This window comes from Ostrea edulis, chromosome 7 (assembly GCF_947568905.1).
Source record: "Ostrea edulis chromosome 7, xbOstEdul1.1, whole genome shotgun sequence".
In the NCBI taxonomy this organism is placed as follows: domain Eukaryota; kingdom Metazoa; phylum Mollusca; class Bivalvia; order Ostreida; family Ostreidae; genus Ostrea; species Ostrea edulis.
Window position 1 is genome coordinate 7,894,978 of NC_079170.1, and position 18,576 is coordinate 7,913,553.

Sequence of the window (18,576 nt, forward strand, 5' to 3'; positions counted from 1 at the left end):
GACCATTCCTCACGATAAATTAAAGACTAGACTGTTTGACATCATAGACAGACACCTCTTCAACAAAAACGGAAACAGGAAATATTCATATGTAGTGACCAATCTTCCAAAAATTAATTGTTAAATACCACTCTGATTCCACGCACAAATACTCAGAAGTTGAAATAAAAATATGCCAGAGTTCCTCATTGACAATATCTTCGTGGTCTTGGGTGATCAGGTCTTCCAATATTCTGTTGGAATTCCCATGGACACGAATTGTGCTCCTTGGTTCACTGACTTATTTGCATTGCTGATCTGATGCTCCACCAAGACTCGTGCATACTTGGGAGATGAAAAAAACAACTGAGAAAAGTCTGGATTTTCCACAGCACTAGGCCTCTATTAATGAACAACATCAGCTCTCAGAAAGGCTAAGTTGCTCCAAAAGCCCCTATGATGCCATAAAAGATCGCCAAGACACGAAAATACTTCCTCATTAATAGGTGTGTTTATAGTGTAAAAATTAAAAGAAAACGCCCAAGGTTTGTGGCGGAAAAGCTGACCCACAATCCCTGAGCGGTTTCCTTGAGCTTCGTGTAATGACAATGCGTGAAAAAAAGAATACCCCGGATGATATATGCTGCATCCTGATAAGAAATGTTGTTTACTCATATTTAAATAGATCACAAACAGGGGTTGCGTCAAAGGCCGACGGAAAATTATTCCGAAGACCGTACCAGACCTGGGTATGTGCAAAGCGATAGGCAATTGAAATTGCAATATTCATAATCAAGTTTACATCCCACACAATAAAGTGTGGAAACATCGCGATCGTGTAAGAAAAGATTGTCCTTTCAGTGTAACATGGAGACAATTCGAGACCTCGATGGTGGGGCTCGTCTCCAAACCCGTTATAACCCGATTATACACATAGGCGGGTATCAAGTCAACAAACTGCCCAACACTGATCCAAAGAAAGATAATGCACTGCTGCATTCCGGAAAACACATTCGCGAAAAACGGAATTCGGCTGCTAAATACTTTTACATCATAACGGTAGCAGTACAGTTTGCATGTAAAGCCGGAAAATTCAATTAAATTCAGACAACTGATCAAGAGTGGCTTCTCCTTTGTGTCAACAAATCGATATTGGTCACATGACCAACATAAGTAAAACTAATTGGTTACATATCAAATCAAAGAATAGTGTAAATCTAGTAATTAGACAAGATGTATTGTTTGCTGTAAAATAAGTTACATGTAACCAAATACAAATAATTGATGCAAGGAAATATGAAGGATTGCTGTTGATTTTGTACTATATAAATATAGAGAAAACAATCACCAAGAAAATATCCATGTAAGAGAATGGAATCTCAGAATACATCATACAATTTGTCACAAAGTTTATTATTTGTCAATAATAACTCATGCTTGCTATCATTGGATGACATTAATATTATTTCAGAAATTATTAGCACACTAAGAAACTATACGATGTCTGATTTGTTTCATGCCGAATGTTAAGCCGTTCTTGGCACACTGATTTTAACTACGGATAACTCCATTTACCTGATCAAGATATAGAGCTCACGGCAGGTATGACCGGTCGACAGGGGGTGCGTAATCCTCCTAGGTACCTAATCCCACCTCTGGTTTAGATAGTGGTTCATGTTAGCCAAACTCTCTATTTTGTATTGCTTATAGGAGTTATGATATTGATCACTTTCGTTATCTTCATCTTTCATGATACTTTATCAGTATTTTGACAGAAACGCAAATTGGGTGAAAATTATACATTATATTATAGAAGTCCATGTGTTTGGAAATACCACTAAACCATCTGTATCATACTTGGTCAAAACGAGATTTCAAGCCATTATAAACTATCTAATGCAGTTTATTTCTGATTTATTCTAAAATCAAGTGCAACTTTTTAGAAAAATTTGCGACTTCACGAAACATATTCTAACAAACATTAAAAAGACATGGTAAGCATTGATGCCTAAAACTGAAGAATTAAAAAAAAAACCATGCATGCATTCAACAAGATATATTATGATTACTCCTCCTAGACACCGGGCTAGGAGGTTATAAAAGTTGGCTCGGGCTCCAACTCCAACTCTAGCTCGAATTCAAAATCATACTCCTAGGAGTACGTGGTCAGATTCTAAGGTTATAAAACATTTCGAGTATGTACTCTTAGGAGTACTTACTCCAGTTTTCGAGCTCGTACTCAAAACTTTTTTCAATTGCACAAGCGGCCTTTTTTATACTTCTTCCGTAATGGCGGCGCCCATGTGTTTATGATGACGGCAGTTCACAGCAATATTCCAATCCTTATAAGAGTTATTTAGTGCTAGTACTTTGCTAAAACTGTTCTAAATGATATTTTTTAAAAAGAAATATTCGTTGAATTAGATGTAATTTCTGTAAATATAAAGGGCTATATATATATGCATGTATATTACCATTTTTACTGTGTATCATGTATATATCATAGACATTTACAATATAAAATTTCGCTATCGTCTGCAGAGCTGTATAGCCAGTGACGGATTTACAATCCCTGAAACATTAGGTTACAGACTACTAAGTTTACCCCTATTTCATTGTAGTGCCCGGTTTTTTTTTCTTAAAAATTATTGGGGATGTATGTGGGGTGGATTTGTGTTTATTATAGGGCATAGATGGAAAGAAGAGGGTCTGAAAAAAAAATTAAAATATTATAATAATGGGAAATTCTGCTCTTAAGTGTGTAGTAGGAAAGGAAGGGTGTAAATAGGCCATTGTTTACCTGCTTCTCAAAGGGAAAGGGAAATATGCAGGGTAGGGGTTACTTGCGGTGTCGTAACAGGACTTGTGTGCGGTGGGTTTTACTGAAATTCACAAATATTTTTGGACCTGAATTGCTCTAAGTCTGTGTCAAATTTCAGGTAAGTTGAGGCGGTGGAATTTTTTATATTAATTTTTATGTTATAAAGGAATGTATAGCAAAATAATTGGTAGTCTGTGTCCATTAGATACTTGACCATTTTCCCGTTCGCTCTCCCTTTACAGTTTTGCGTTCACCGTTCACAAATCGCCGTTACACCAAAGTGAAAGGATCGATCTTCATAGCAAGGCAAAAATGAAAAAGGAACGTGTGCGTAAAAGTGAAAGTAAACTTTAATTTTCTTATATCAAAAATTTAATTTGTAAAGTTCAAATGTCAGGATTATCAACTGTGAAAATTCAAGGAAAATTGCAGATCACTCACCAAAATAGAATGAATCATTTTCAATATATTACAAAACATAATTATTGTTTGGTTTAAAAGTGGAGGGGGGGTGTTAGTTCTGAATGAGAGAAGAATGTAAGAACCTGCAGTTATGAATTCAACCCTTATACATGCACACGTTGCACAGGACGAGTGCTGGTACATGTACAAAAATTAGGCAGTTTATGACAATCAATAAATACCTCACATCCCCCAACAATCCCCCCCCCCCTCCCAATTATCATTTTTGCATTTACAAGGTTGGGTAAAAGCACAATTTATTATTATTATTATTTTGTCTCACTTCACAAGAATTTTACACAAGTCATCTTTTTCCTTAACACCCCCCCCCCCCCCCCGCTATCTTAAAAAAAGTAACTTGATGCTACATTTCAATGCACAATCGTGCCAAAATGTCAAACTGATTTGACAAGTATTTCTGATTATTTTACGTCTATGTTTATGAAAGACATTGTCAATAAATGTATTTCCTCCTTTCCCCAACCTTTAAAACTTTTGTATCATTTGGTAGAGAGGTTAGAGCGTTCGCCCCGCATGCGGAAGGCCGGGGTTCGAATCCCGGCCGCGACAGACCTAAGTCGTTAAAACAGATAGTGACAGTTCCATCGCCAAACGCTCGGCATAAGATGTGAATGTCACGGGTCCTCGGAGATGACCTTAAAAACGGATGAATCGTGTCACAGTAGGTGTGGCACGCTAAAGAACCCTCACTGCTCAATGGCCGTAAGCGCCGAGCATAGGCTTAAATTTGAAGCCCTTCACCGGTCTTCGTGACGTCTCCATATGAGTGAAATATTCTCGAGCGAGACGTTAAGCAAGATACAATCAATCTCTAATATAAAGATGTAATTTTTCTCGTACATTTCTGTCCTACATATAATATACGTGTAGTTCAGTATACAATAAACAGTTTTATCCGCATCAAATATATACAAATATATATTGCACAATCTAAATGTAATTCATGGTGACACTATTTTGTACATACATTAATTCTGAGATTATTTCCTCAGGTCGATATATTGTACATGTAGTTGCAATATAGTGAATTACACAAAATGTACGTGGGAATGAACCTTTTATACTATTTAGAAGTGTTCAGGCATCAACACGAGGTACCTATACCACCCTTTTTACGATCATTTCATGAGAAATAGACATACAGATGTATTCAGAACTGTAGAACATTCAGTTCCCGAATCGATTATATATATATATATATATATATATATATATATATATATATATATATATAACTCTAAACACTTTGTTTCGACTGAAGAAGACTGGTAACACGGTCGAAATATTTCAACAAAGTGTTTAGAGTTTTTTCTGTATTTTACTTCCAAAAAAGAGACTTTAAATATATATATATATATCATTATTACTATGTCAAAACGAACCGTGGGTCAAGAAAGAAGCCAAAGAAAATCTATTCGATATTACCATGGGCTCATACGATGGCGCTGAGTGTTGTGAATTAGTCGGCATCTACCTGCTGTCAGTGATCAAAGCCGAGTTCGGTAGTCTATTAAACGTAGGACTATACAGAGACGACGGACTAGGCGTTACGAAATGCAGCGCACAAGTCACAGAGAAGATAAAACAACGTCTGTGCAAGATATTTGAGGATCATGGTCTCCGTATCAACAAGAAGGTGGTCAACTATTTGGACGTAACGTTGAACTTAAATACAAGTAAACATTCCCCGTATTTGAAACCCGGCAACATTCCGCGTTACGTACACTCCGGCAGCAACCACCCGCCTTCCATACTTAAAGCTATACCATCAGGCATCAATCACCGATTGTCATCAATTTCATCGGACAAAGAGGAATTCGTCAAAGCCGCCGGCATATACCAAAAAGCACTTGATGAAAGCGGCTATAAATACAAGCTAACATACGACAAATCAGCCAAAACTAAACAGAACAGCAGAAGAAATCGTTCCCGTAACATCACATGGTTTAACTCCCCATATGATAGTAACGTAAAAACAAACTTGGGTAAACAGTTTCTCAAAATTATAGATGAGTGTTTCCCGATAGGCCATGTTCTACGTCCGATTATCAACAGAAATACTATTAAAATATCATACAGTTGTATGCCATCCATGCAAAATGTAATTGACTCGCATAACGCTTCAATCAAACAAGTGCGCCAGACCGGAGATACATGTAACAGGTGTAATTGCCGAAACAAAGATCAATGCCCGCTCAACGGTGAATGTCGCACCCACGGAATTGTGTATTTAGCTAGAGTCAGAGCCGATAATGGACAAGAAGAGAGCTACGTGGGACTAGCAGACACCGAGTTCAAATTAAGATACGCCAACCACACTCATTCATTCCGTAATCCCACGAAAAAGAATACCACCGAGCTCAGCAAATTCATATGGACATTGAAAGACAAAAATATTGACTACAAAATCAAGTGGGAAATTTTAGGAAAAACATCATCATACTCAAACATTTAAAAAAAGTGCAACCTTTGTATTCTAGAGAAATTCTTTATAATATTCTTCATTGAATAAGCGTTCAGAACTTGTCAGCACTTACCGTCATTCCCATAAATTTCTATTTACTAAATCCTGTGTGTAATCATGCTTAGCAACTATCCAGTATGTTTCTGTGTAACATATTCTCAGCCATGCGGATGTTTTTCGTTAGATGTCATTTTTCTCCCGACGAGTGAGGGGAAACCATCCCCTTACGAAACAGCCTGTAGGGAAATAAATGTTATGTGATTGAACTCCATCTGATCATCAATTTATATATATATATATATAATATATATATATAAAATATTTCGATGCAATATGTATCATGTATGATCCTCTTAAATGTACATTAAATAACTGTATCCCATTTCCATTCTCAATGACCGTGTGGCGTGTGACAGCGTGGCGAGAATTCCATCGTCATCGAAAGCAAGTTAGATGGTCGAGCGGTCTAGCGCGCTGGTTACATGCTGCTAGGAGATTTGGTTCCGCAGGTCGTGAGTTCAACCCCGGGTAGGGGCGGAAGTGGGTATCCAAATAAAGGGAAATTTTCTGTGCTTTATATATATATATATATATATATATAAGCACTGAAAAGGCCACGACACTGTTGGTTATTTAAAACTCAAATTTTCGACGCAATCCGCGTCTTTATCAAGAGACGTATATTACATAAACAAATAACACACACCACGAAAAACGACAAGTATCAATAAACTACATTGGTAACAAGACATCTTCGCTAGCCAAGGGTTTTCGGTCCACTCCGCTCCCCATAATTTATGGGGAGCGGAGTGGACCGAAAACCCTTGGCTAGCGAAGATGGTAACAAGAATGATACACTGTTGATAAGCTACCTTTTCGGTGCTTTTATAAATTTCTTTACTGGCCTTGTATCTTCTCAGATCCGACACTTTAAGAAAGTAGGGTGTTGTTGGGTTTTCGTGCTTTTATACACACACACACACACACACACACACACACACACACACACACACACACACATATATATATTCCCTACCTTTGTTATAAAATAAGTACAATCAAGGTTAAAATCCGAAATATTCCGCTTTGCTTCACCGTTTAAGTGGGGAAGTAGAACGTTTCAGGGACAGTAACCCCCCCCCCCTCCCTTAAACTTATAGAATTTAAGGTAAATCATGATATCTTGTTTAGAAAAATGTAAACGATAAAAGAAAGCAATGATTTCTTTTACTCTCGGAGAATTAATGACAAAATTTTGATTCATCTAATAACCTTTTTTTGAGAGAACTTACTTTTTTTCCAAAAACCCTTAAAATTTGCATTATTTCATCAATTTCACATTAAAAATGACAGAGAATAGTAAAAATGACTACATAGGACATATTTCAAGCCCTATAAAATCTGTAAAATCCAACCTAGAAATCTCAGTGTTACTAGTAATTGAAGGAGGAGTGGAATTGGAAGGTTCCGCTGAGTTGAAGATGATATGTCTCGCAGCTGACGCAAGAGATCCATAATGGTGTGTGGTAGGAATATATATCTAGCAAAAACATCATCTGCAGATAATTCTTCTAAAGGGTTGCATGATCTGTCTCTGATATTGTCTGGAGCACGTTTGTCGGCATGCAGCCATTTTTCGCTCACCTGAACCGAAGGTTCAAGTGAGCTTTTCTGATCACATTTTGTCCGGCGTCCGTCCGTCTGTCTGTCCGTCTGTCTGTAAACTTTTCACATTTTCATCTTCTTCTCATGAACCACTGGGCCAATTTCAACCAAATATGGCCAAAAGCATCCTTGGGTGAAGGGCTTTCAAGTTTGTTCAAATGAACGGCCATGTCCGTTTCAAAGGGGAGATAATCACAAAAATGCAAAAATAGGGTGGGGTCATTTAAAAATCTTCTCAAGAACCACTGGGCCAGAAGAGCTGAAATTTACCTGAAAGCTTCCTGACATATTGCAGATTTAAGTTTGTTCAAATCATGGCCCCCGGTGGTAGGATGGGGCCACAAGGGGGGATCAAAGTTTTACATAGAAATATATAGGGAAAATCTTCTCAAGAACCACTAAGCCAGAAAAGCTGAGATTTACATGAAAGCTTCCTGACATAATGCAGATTCGAGTTTGTTCAAATCATGGCTCCGGGGGTTGGATGGGGCCACAATAGGGGATCAAAGTTTTACATACAAATATATAGTAAAAATCTTCTTCTCAAGAACCACTGAGCCAGAAAAGCTGATTTTTACATGAAAACTTTCTGACATAGTACAGATTCAAGTTTGTTCAAATCATGGCCCCCGGGGGGTAGGATGGGGCCACAAGTGCGGGGGTGGGGGGTGGGTCAAAGTTTTACATACAAATATAGGAAAAAGCTTTAAAAATCTTCTTCTCAAGAACCATTGGGCCAAAGAAGTTGACATTTACATGAAAGCTTTCTGACATAGTGTAGATTCAAGTTTGCAAAGGGTAGTTTGGGCCATAATAGGGACTAAGGTTTTACATGCAAATATATATGGAAAGTCTTCAGATATGGGCCAAGGTGACTCAGGTGAGCGATGTGGCCCATGGGCCTCTTGTTATAAAAGCAAACGACACTTTGAGTACATACTTTAAATCTCAAGTAAGCTATTGAGCTTACTCGAGATTTAAGTATGGCATACTCCATTTGGAGTATGATTTCCTTACTCAAAAGTTTTATAACCCACATTTCAAGTATGTGCTCCGGCTCAAAATTTCAAGACAACTTTCGATCCTGATTTGGAGCCAGAGCTTGAGCCAGTTTTTATAACCTAAAATTATTTGGAGCCATACTCCAAATCTTTTTTTCGAGCTAGAGTTGGAGCTGGAGCCCAAGCTAACTTTTATAACCTCCTAGCCTGATCCTACCTCTGGTATAACCAGGGGTCCTTGTTTAGCCAACTCCCTATTCTGTATTGCTTATAGGAGCTACGAGATTTATCAATGTTCGTTATATTCACCTTTCATGATAATATCAAATTGGAATGTAAAATATCACGTTTTTTATCGTATTATCTCTTCCTCATATTTGTTTTAACAATCGTTTATGAAAATAGAGTAATGGTCTTAAAACTTGCTTTAAGAATTAAACGAAATGTCAGTTACATATAGTGCAATGAAACAATAACATGAGACTGATTTTAACGATTGTAAATGTTTTAAAATTGTTAAGCTGTATAAAATTAGATAAGCGCCAAATTACTAATGAAAGGCAAAGATAACGAACCGTGATCAATGCAAGGTGAAGATAACGAACAGTGATCAATCTCATAACTCCTACAAGCAATACAAAATAGATAGTTGGGCAAACACGGACCCCTGAACACACCAGAGGTGGGATCAGGTGCCTAGGAGGAGTAAGTATCCCCTGTTGTTATAAATCCTATAATATAAATAAAGGGTTGGGCAAACACGTATACTATAACCCTGGACATTCCGGAGGTGGTATTAGGTGCTTAGGAGGAGTAAGCATCCCCTGTCCCCTTGCAAAGAACAACATTTTATTCTAACTTTCAACGTTATGTATTTTCAACCAATTACCAACAAAGGAAATACATAATCCGAAAACAGAAGGAAGATAATAACAGCCATTTAGAAAGAATTTTGTATGTTGTATTTCTGGATGTATTTTTTTAAAGGTAAAATTATTTCAAAACAAGGAATTACCATACATTATATTTACTAACCAGCAATTTTCTACAAGAAAGTCCATATTCTGTAATGTCAAGGCTGAAGTTTGCTTATTCTATGATGCATTCTTACTAGAAATGTGTGCTTTTCTAGATAAAAATTCCAATAATGCAAATTTACCATCAAATCCCTTTGAAAAATTCTGAATCTTTATTTCCATAAAACTAATTACTTTGATTAAATTACATGCAAAGTAGGTAACAAATGATGAATGTTTTGATGGCGACAATAGAAATAAGGCAATAGAAATACTTAGTAGGCGTTATTCGACGTACACAGTGAGTAGGTGAGGTTGACCTAACTATTCATGCAAAGTGTCTTCAAGAAATTTTGACAAACTTGCTTTCAGACCCTCTGCATGTTTTTCTCATGGACACACATTTAATAATTTGATAATTTTTTGTCTTTTCGTATGAATGAAAGGTGAAAATAAAAAATAGTGATCAATCTCATAACTCCTATAAGCAATATAATAGATAGTTGGGCAAACAGATCCCTGGGCACACCAAAGGTGGGATCAGGTACCTAGGAGGAGTAATCATCCCCTGTCGACCTATCACACCCGCCGTGAGCCCTATATCCAGATCAGGTAAACGGAGCTATCCGTAGTCAAACACGTCAGACAGCATTTGACACAATGATAGGTTGCATTGACGAACAATATCGTTATAACGACCGTAGACTTTGCAAAATGCTATCTTCAATCGAGACTGTTCAAACCCCTGCACCATCAACTTGTTTGTCAGTAGCTTACCTCGATTTAAACACTGACTATACGCAGAACAAGCTCTTGCATATCGAATCAGTTGAGATATATAAACACCATATGCAGGTGATAATGGAATATTGCTATATAAATATGGGAAGTTGACGATGGAAAAGCTTAAATCATCGGAATAATTGATAATAAGCCCCTTTTAAGGAAAGTCCGTGCTTTTACGTATTCGGTTTTAGATTTTAAACACCGACTAGAAAGTTCCAGTTATAACTTCTTTGTCTGATGTTTGTAGTTTACGAGAACTGTACGAGTCAAATTTAGCATTCAAATGTGAATCGTAGATATAGTTACCATGCATTATTATAGTATCAAGTCCTCACTAGCTCCAATGGTACAAAGCAATGTGATATCTACATTGATCTCTAAAAGGCTCATAGCTTGCAATCTAAGCCTGAACAAGTTAAAAATCATACATAGGCGTGACCCTCACAGTGGAATTCAAACTGTTTTTAGTGAGTTTGTGTTTGGTTCAAAGAAACCCAGAATTATAAATCCTCAGAAAATCATCATCAAAGTTGTTGAATATTTGAACTCTTCTTCACAAGTACTTTAAAAAAAACAAAATTATTTGTACATGAGCTGTAGTTGCTAGAATCTACACATATGTTACACTATATTTATTTTTTCTATAAGTATGAGATAGCATGTAGGTATTTTTATGTATGATATGATTGATAGCCAAACAAAAATAGAATAACACACACACCAAAAAAAATTGTGAGAAAAGGAAGGGGTGGGGGAGCGCCCCCTCCTTGTGTTTCAATTGCCTGGTAGGACAAAATTTTCAGTATGTTTTACACACATATATATACATATTCTGTTAATCTTGATTTTAAGACTGTATTTGCTGTTACAATTTACTCTTTTCAAAGTGTGCAAAGAATAATTGTAAAACTTAAATTTAACAATGGGGGTTTACGTATTCAAGAGACCATTTTGCAAAATATCTCTGGTCAACTATGGTAAAATATGTTTTTTTGTTAACCTTAGATATAATTCTAAATATTTTTAAAGAAAAACTGGCATGTAAACAATTTAGATTTTGAGAATTTTTCAAAATTGCGATATTCTGTGATTTTTTTCTGAAGGATGTGAGCAGATTAAACAGCAATTGTGTATGTTTTAAATTGAATATCTTTAAAAATACTCTCGATAAATGAATAACTGTTGGTTTTTATATATTATAGCTTAATATGATGTGCTTTGGTGCATATTTTTAGTAAAACATGAGATCATGCATTCTTGTGTTAAAATTTGGCTTTTGCATTTGGGGGTATATGTGCTCTGTGGCACATAGTATAAAAATAAACCCGCAAAGGTATGTCTAATATGGGTTTTTTAGTTAGTTTATGAGTTGTTAAAGTTATTTAAATGAAGAAAAAAAAATTGATTGACAGAAAGTTTATTTTTTTAAAGGATTTATTTTGGATTTTATGGGTATGCAAGACGTTGTTGACATGCATTATAAATATTTTCAAGAATTTTTTTTTTAAAATAAACTCATGTATTCGGAGGGGGGAGGGGGGGGGTAAGCCAAGGACCTGTGGATGATTTTAGAATCTCATCAAAACCGGAACAGACGGTGTGACGTCAAAAGTATTGACTTTTGTGGTCTTTAATACAAAAGAGTTACACATCATGGCAGCCTCTATAGATAGCGGGAATTTCAATTTTTGACGTTTTCAAATTAGTAATGAAGCATATCTAGGCCATATATCAACATAATTGTGTGACAAATCTTTATCATATGATTAATCTTTTATCATGTAAAACTATTTTGGGTTGCCTTTCCCTTTAAGATCAACAAAACTGATCAATTAAAACCGCAGAAATGAATTGTGGATGATTGTCAGTCATGTTTTTTGTAAATATGTACCTCACTGCTACTGCTTATCATTAATCATGATTCCAGAAATTAAATTACGTCTTCTCAAGGAAAGAAATTGTCCACCAAATGGCCTGTAGTACTCGATGTTTCTTTGCATAAACCTTTATCCTGTTTCCATATGCATACACAGCATATCATCATAAAGGTCAAAAACATACCAATACACACAAAGGTGATAACCATGGTGAGTTGGCTTGATGCAGAGGTTCTAAAATTGAAAATATATAATATTAGAAAATCAATTACACGAAAACGCATATCGTCATTATTGGGATAGAATGATAGATGTCAGTCACGTATTTTAAACCAGGGTTATCGACGTATGGGAAATTACATAATCTCTAGCTATATTACCTCAATTGGACTTTATAGACGGAATATTATCATATCAAAGTGCAATCAAACAAGCAATCAATGCCCTGGGAGGTAGGTGAGGGTCACAATACGGATTGAAAAGTTAATTACACGGGGATGTGTAGGAGAATCTGTACTCCCAGCAACAACCCCCCCCCCCCCCCCCCCCCGCAGAAATAATCATCGTAGTAGATCATCAGAAAATGTTACATTTAGATATCTTTATCATCAAACAAATACTCAAGTATCTTGAGAATACATGTCTTTGGAAGTTGTCTTATAGGTTGCATAGTTTTGAAGAAATCATGCCTGTGTATTAATCATTCTACTAGATGCTTTATTTGTTTCCCGCGTTCAATGAATAGGCGGATCAAAATATTTAAAGTTAGATTACTTTGATTGAACTCTGTCCTCAAAAGTTAGGTGTTAATATTTCAGGATATTTTTGTCCTGTTTTGGATCTAGATAGTAATGCAAATATTTTTTTTTCGCCCTCAAACACGGTCACGCCGTAAGACATATTTAATTTTCTTTTCAAAAGCTGGTCATAAAAACCATAACTACATGAAGTTATGTCAATATGTTTTGCAGTGCAAAGTTGATTTAGCACATGGTAAAACCTTTGAAAGAAGAGCAGTGACAAAGTGCGAGAAAAGCGATGCATTTAAAAGTTATTGAATGTGGAATATTTTCTATAATCATATGTCATCTTTATGTGTATCTTTAATTGAGGTCAGATATCCGTACCATGGATTTTATGAAAATATTTCGGCAGGGAAAAATCTCAAGTTTATCATTTTTTATGACGATAGCAACAACAGAAATCTGATTATCATTTTGAGATTCAGAGTCAATTGTAAGTAACACAAAGTAATCACCACATTTAAAAACTTCTTTGTACAGTTCGATAGAAAATATTTTGAGGGATATTTGCTATAATTTACCAACATAAAATATCTGATATGATAGGTGAAGATAACGAACAGTGATCAATCTCAAAACTCCTATAAACAATACTTAACAGATAGTTGGGCAAACACGGACCCCTGGATATACCAGAGGTGGGATCACGTGTCTAGGAGGAGTAAGCATCCACTATCGACCGGTCACAAACGCCATGAGCCCTTTATCTTGATCAGGTGAACGGAGTTATCCGCAATCAAAATCAGTGTGGCAAGAACGGCCTAACAATCGGCATGAAACACGTCAGACAGCATTTGACCTAATGATAGGCTGTATTGGCAAACTAGATTGTTATAACGACCATAGAATTTGCGAAATGCTGATTATAAACGAGATTGTTGGAACCCCTGTGTCATGTTATATGTTTGAATCAAGTTACGAAGCATTCTCTTTACATACGAATTCATATATTCGAGTTAATCATATAAAAGAGTATGGGACTCTTTTGTATTTTGAGTTAACGCAATTTTTTTCTCGCGCCAGAAATGTTGTTTGGGACATTCTGTGTATTCATATTTTCTTTTTGTTTCGTCACGGTGTAAGTATTTACTTGAGGGTACCATGCATGCATTTACGTGAAAGGCGAATGTAATAGATATTGTATATTGATGGTTGTCATGATTGTGAACTTATGATTGTTTTGTGTTGTTTGTAGCCTTTTACCACTGACACTTTCACTTTTACTTGCACCAGCGCAGCATTAAAAGGTGGTTAACTATCTACAGACTTCGTCTTGTCTATGACAATACCTTGCATCATGAACTTGTTTGCCAGTAGCCTGCTTCGATTTAAAAACTGGCATCAAACAATATATCAAACATTCCAAACAATACTACATATGGGGTGACTTCAGTGGAAATGTGATAATAATGAGGAGTGATAAATCTCATAAAAATTAGTGTACTTAAAAAGTAGAATTCCATTGATGTGTTTTTCTCAAAGTTTTAAATTTCATTTATTTCACAGATACAATAACATGTGAACATTTCAATAATACATACATGGATAGAATAAATGAAATTTTCAAAACGTTTTTAATCAGCAAATGAATAGAGATTTTAAAAAATATAAGCAGAAGTCATTACTGAAAATTCCACTGATGTTACATATTTTGTATTCATATAAGAAGGATGGATAGTTGTAAGATGGTAAATACTCTTCACATATATTTTTTCTTTTTCAAAAGTCGTGCCCTTGAGAATTCAAATAGACTGTTTACCAAAGACTAAGCAGATCACTGTATGAAAAATAATGGTTTCCATGGTGTGGAAACTTAAGAAAACAAATTGTTTACGCAAGGTTTCAGTTGGAAACTTGAAGTTTACATGGGGTTTATTGAGTGCGTAAACTTAGGCCGTCCCCGGTTCCAGGTGGTTTACGCAGCGGAAACTTGCGGAAACCTAAGGTTTCTGCACTGTTTTCGCACTACTGAAACTAGTCCCCACCTTAGGTATACGCAAGGTTTCCGCACTACTTAAACTACTTCACAATCTAGGTTTATGCAGTGCGGAAACCTCCAGAAACTTATTAACATGAATAGCCTACTCTTCTAAAAAATATGACATAATTGAATCAAGGCTATGTACACACAGTCACACTTTAATATCAGTGATGTATATTCTGCTTCTGAAATTTACAAAGCATTCAGCAAAGCTTATGCAAACCAATTATCTATTCATTGAATAAAATCTGAGATATTACCAACCACAAATTAAAACAAAACACAAACATTTTATATACAATGCAATGCTTTTATTAAAGATTCAAACACTTATAAATATAAAGATTATTGAAAAATAACATTAACAATCTTAAGCTTGGTTGAACAATATAGGACATGCACAACAGTACAAGTGTAAACAAGAAATGATTCAGAGACATGTATGCCTCCATGGTACAAAATTAAAAAACGGGTTACAAACATGTATCATGCAAGGTGAAGATAACGAACAGTGATCAATCTCATAACTCCTACAAGCAATACAAAATAGATAGTTGGGCAAACACGGACCCCTGGAGACACCAGAGGTGGGATCAGGTGCCTAGGAGCAGTAAGCATCCCCTGTTGAACGATCACACCCGCTGAGAGCCCCATATCCTGATCAGGTAAACGGAGTTATCCGCAGTCAAAATCAGTGTGCCAAGAACGGCTTAACAATCGGTATGAAACACGTCAGACAGCATTTGACCCAATGCGAGGTTGTATTGACGAACTAGATCGTTATAACGACCATAGAATTTGCGAAATGCTGACTTCAATCGAGACTGTTGAAATCCCTGTACCATCAACTTGTTTGTCAGTAGCTTACCTCGATTTAAAAATTGACTATACCCAGAACGAGCTCTTGCATATCGAATCAGTTGAGATATATAAACACCATATGCAAGTGATAATGGGATATTGCTACATAAATATGGGAAGTTGACGATGGAGAAGCAGAAATCATCCCGTTTGTCATACAGTTGAGTTGTTAGTTTGCCGTTAATGTCTACTTTCAATAAAATATCTAAGTATGAAGCAGAAGTGGACGACTCTGTGGTGTCCTTTATTTCGAGCTAACAGGAATATATCAAATCGACATATGAATGAAAGCTATCATTGTTAATAGACAAAACGTCATCGATATATCTAAAAGTCGAATTGAAGGTCACAGCGAGAGTTTTTTTCTTCTCACGTAGAAGTTTTTGAATAAATTCTGCTTCATATGAATAAAAAAACAGGTCAGCTAACAAAGGAGCACAATTCGTGCCCATGGGAATTTCAACAGACTGTTGGAAGACCTGATCACCAAAGACCACGAAGATATTGTCAATGAGAAACTCTAGCATATTTTTTATTTCAATTTCAGAGGACTCGTGCGTGGAATCAGAGTGGTGTTTAACAAGGTAAGTTTTTGAATGACTGATGACTAGATATGAATATTTCCGTTTTCCGTTTTTGTTTAAGAAGCAACTGTCTATGATGTCAAAAAGTCTAGTCTTTAATTTATCGTGAGGAATGGTCGTGTACAGTGTTGAAAAATCATAGGTTTTAATGCTATTGATTTGGGAAAAATTCTGCGATTTTAAGTTTACTAAACGTTCTTTAGAATTGTTTAGAATCCACATTAGATTAACACCACTTCTGGCATATGTAGTCGCACAGTAAGTTTGAAGTTTCTTCTTCACAGCTGTTAACATTTTCATGAGGAGCAAAGATATGGGCTTGGTAGAGCACTTACTGGATCCAGCAATGTATCTTTGTTTGTAGGCATTTAATTGATAAAAAGCGGTGTAGTTCCAAAACAATTCAAACAAATTGAGCATACAATATCTTTCCATGTCCAGAGTGGATTAACCCTTGACTATGTGACCTCAAAATCAACAGGGATCATATACTCCTTAGGATGTACCAGTATAGTAAATTTGATGTCTGTCATGCAAATAAGTCTGAAAATATAAAGGAGACAATATATAACTGTCCCATTTGACCATTGACAATGTGTACCAAACTCAATAGGCATCTAATCTACTCATTGCGATGTACCAGTGTACTACGTTTAATGACTGTCAGGCAAAGGGTTCTTGAGATATTGAGTTATGTCCAAAGCAGGGTTCAAAATTAACATATGCCCGTCAGTCTGTGACTGGTTGAAAGTCTGGCAGACTGACTGGAACTGGTTAATTTTCTAAAGCATCATTTTGGAAAATACTTATGAAGTCTTATAAACACATTCAGCTGGACTGGAGACAAAAAGTTAGCTTCAAGCCCTGCAGAGTGTATTGACCTTTGATGATGTAACCTCAAAACCACTAGGGGTCATTTACTTTTAAGATGTACCAGTGTGCCATGTTTGATGTCTGTCAAGCAAAGGGTTCTCAAGATATTGAGTGGTCATTATCTTCCTATGTCCAGTTTGACCTTTGAGCACGTGACCTCAAAATCCCTTGGAGTCATCTACTTCTTCGGATGTACCAGTGTACCAAGTTTTATGTCTGCCAAGCAAAGGGTGCTCGAGATATTGAATGGACAGTATCTTCCTATGTCCAGTTTGACCTTTGACCATGAAATCACTACAGGTCATCTACTTCTTAAGATGTACCTGTGTGCCAAGTTTGATGTCTGTCAAGCAAAGGGTTCGCAAGATACTGAGTGGACAGTATCTTCCTATGTCCAGTTTGACCTTTGACCATGTGACCTCAAAATCACTCAGGGTTATCTACTTTGTAAGATGTACCAGTGTACCAAGTTTAATGTATGTCAAGCAAAGAGTTCTCAAGATGTTGAGTGGTCAGTATCTTCCTATGTCCAGTTTGCCCTTTGACCACGTGACCTCAAAATCACTAAGGGTCATCTAAATTTTAGGATGTACTGGTGTACTAAGTTTGATGTCCATCAAGCAAAGGATTCTCAAGATATTGAGCAGACAGAATATTCCGATGTCCAGGTTGACACTTGATCTTTGACCATGCTACATCAAAATCAATGGATGTCATCTCCTCCTTACAATGTACTAGAGCACCAAGTTTGATGTACAATGGACTGAGATAAAATTCAAACTAGATTTGTAACTTGTTATGGCAAAGAAATGTAGTAAATGTAAAACTTATACGGTACCAATTTTGTTGCACCAGATGCGCATTTCGACAAATAATGTCTCTACAGTGATGCTCAATCGAAATGTTTGAAATACGAAATAACAATGAAGTTTTAGAGCAAAAATGTCTTGTATGTCATTACCTGTCCTCTATGCAAAAAATTTTATATTGGGGAAACAAGCAACTCGCTTCGAGCTCGGTCCACAAACAGCAAATCCACAATCCGGAATACAGGCAAATTCAACTAAGTGAACATTTAGATGTTTGTGGACAAAAAGCAATTCAATATATTTCCATTTTACAAGTTTACAGATGGAAGTGACATTCAGATATGTGAAAAGGAAAAACATTTCATTAATATGTTCAAACCTTGTTCTGCCACAGCTCTCTGTTTTGTCCGTAAAAAACGCCCAGCAGTTTTACCTCTTTATTCATGTAGCAGTAATTACGGTAACAAACTGAAATACATATAAACAAATTCTGCTCACACGTATATCAGAATAGTTGACTTAATAAATTCAGAATTTCACATTTACTTTAGAAAATATATAATTCAAATAGCA

At 36.2% G+C, this 18,576-nt stretch overlaps 1 protein-coding gene across 9 annotated transcripts in view; it reads right to left on the minus strand.

The window, feature by feature from the left end:
* Positions 1-18,576, minus strand: part of LOC125653723 (uncharacterized) — an 86,850-nt gene that overhangs the window by 43,183 nt on the left and 25,091 nt on the right. For 5 of the 9 annotated variants that reach the window (XM_056143189.1, XM_056143190.1, XM_056143192.1 and 2 more), the window contains exons 2-4: positions 18,383-18,471; positions 12,107-12,326; positions 5,821-5,983 (exon numbers count right to left, since the gene is read on the minus strand). The gene's annotated coding sequence lies outside the window, so the exon portion shown is untranslated. The remainder of the gene's footprint in view (positions 1-5,820; positions 5,984-12,106; positions 12,327-18,382; positions 18,472-18,576) is intronic. The other 4 variants (XR_008796590.1, XR_008796589.1, XM_056143188.1 and 1 more) reach the window with 3 other exon arrangements.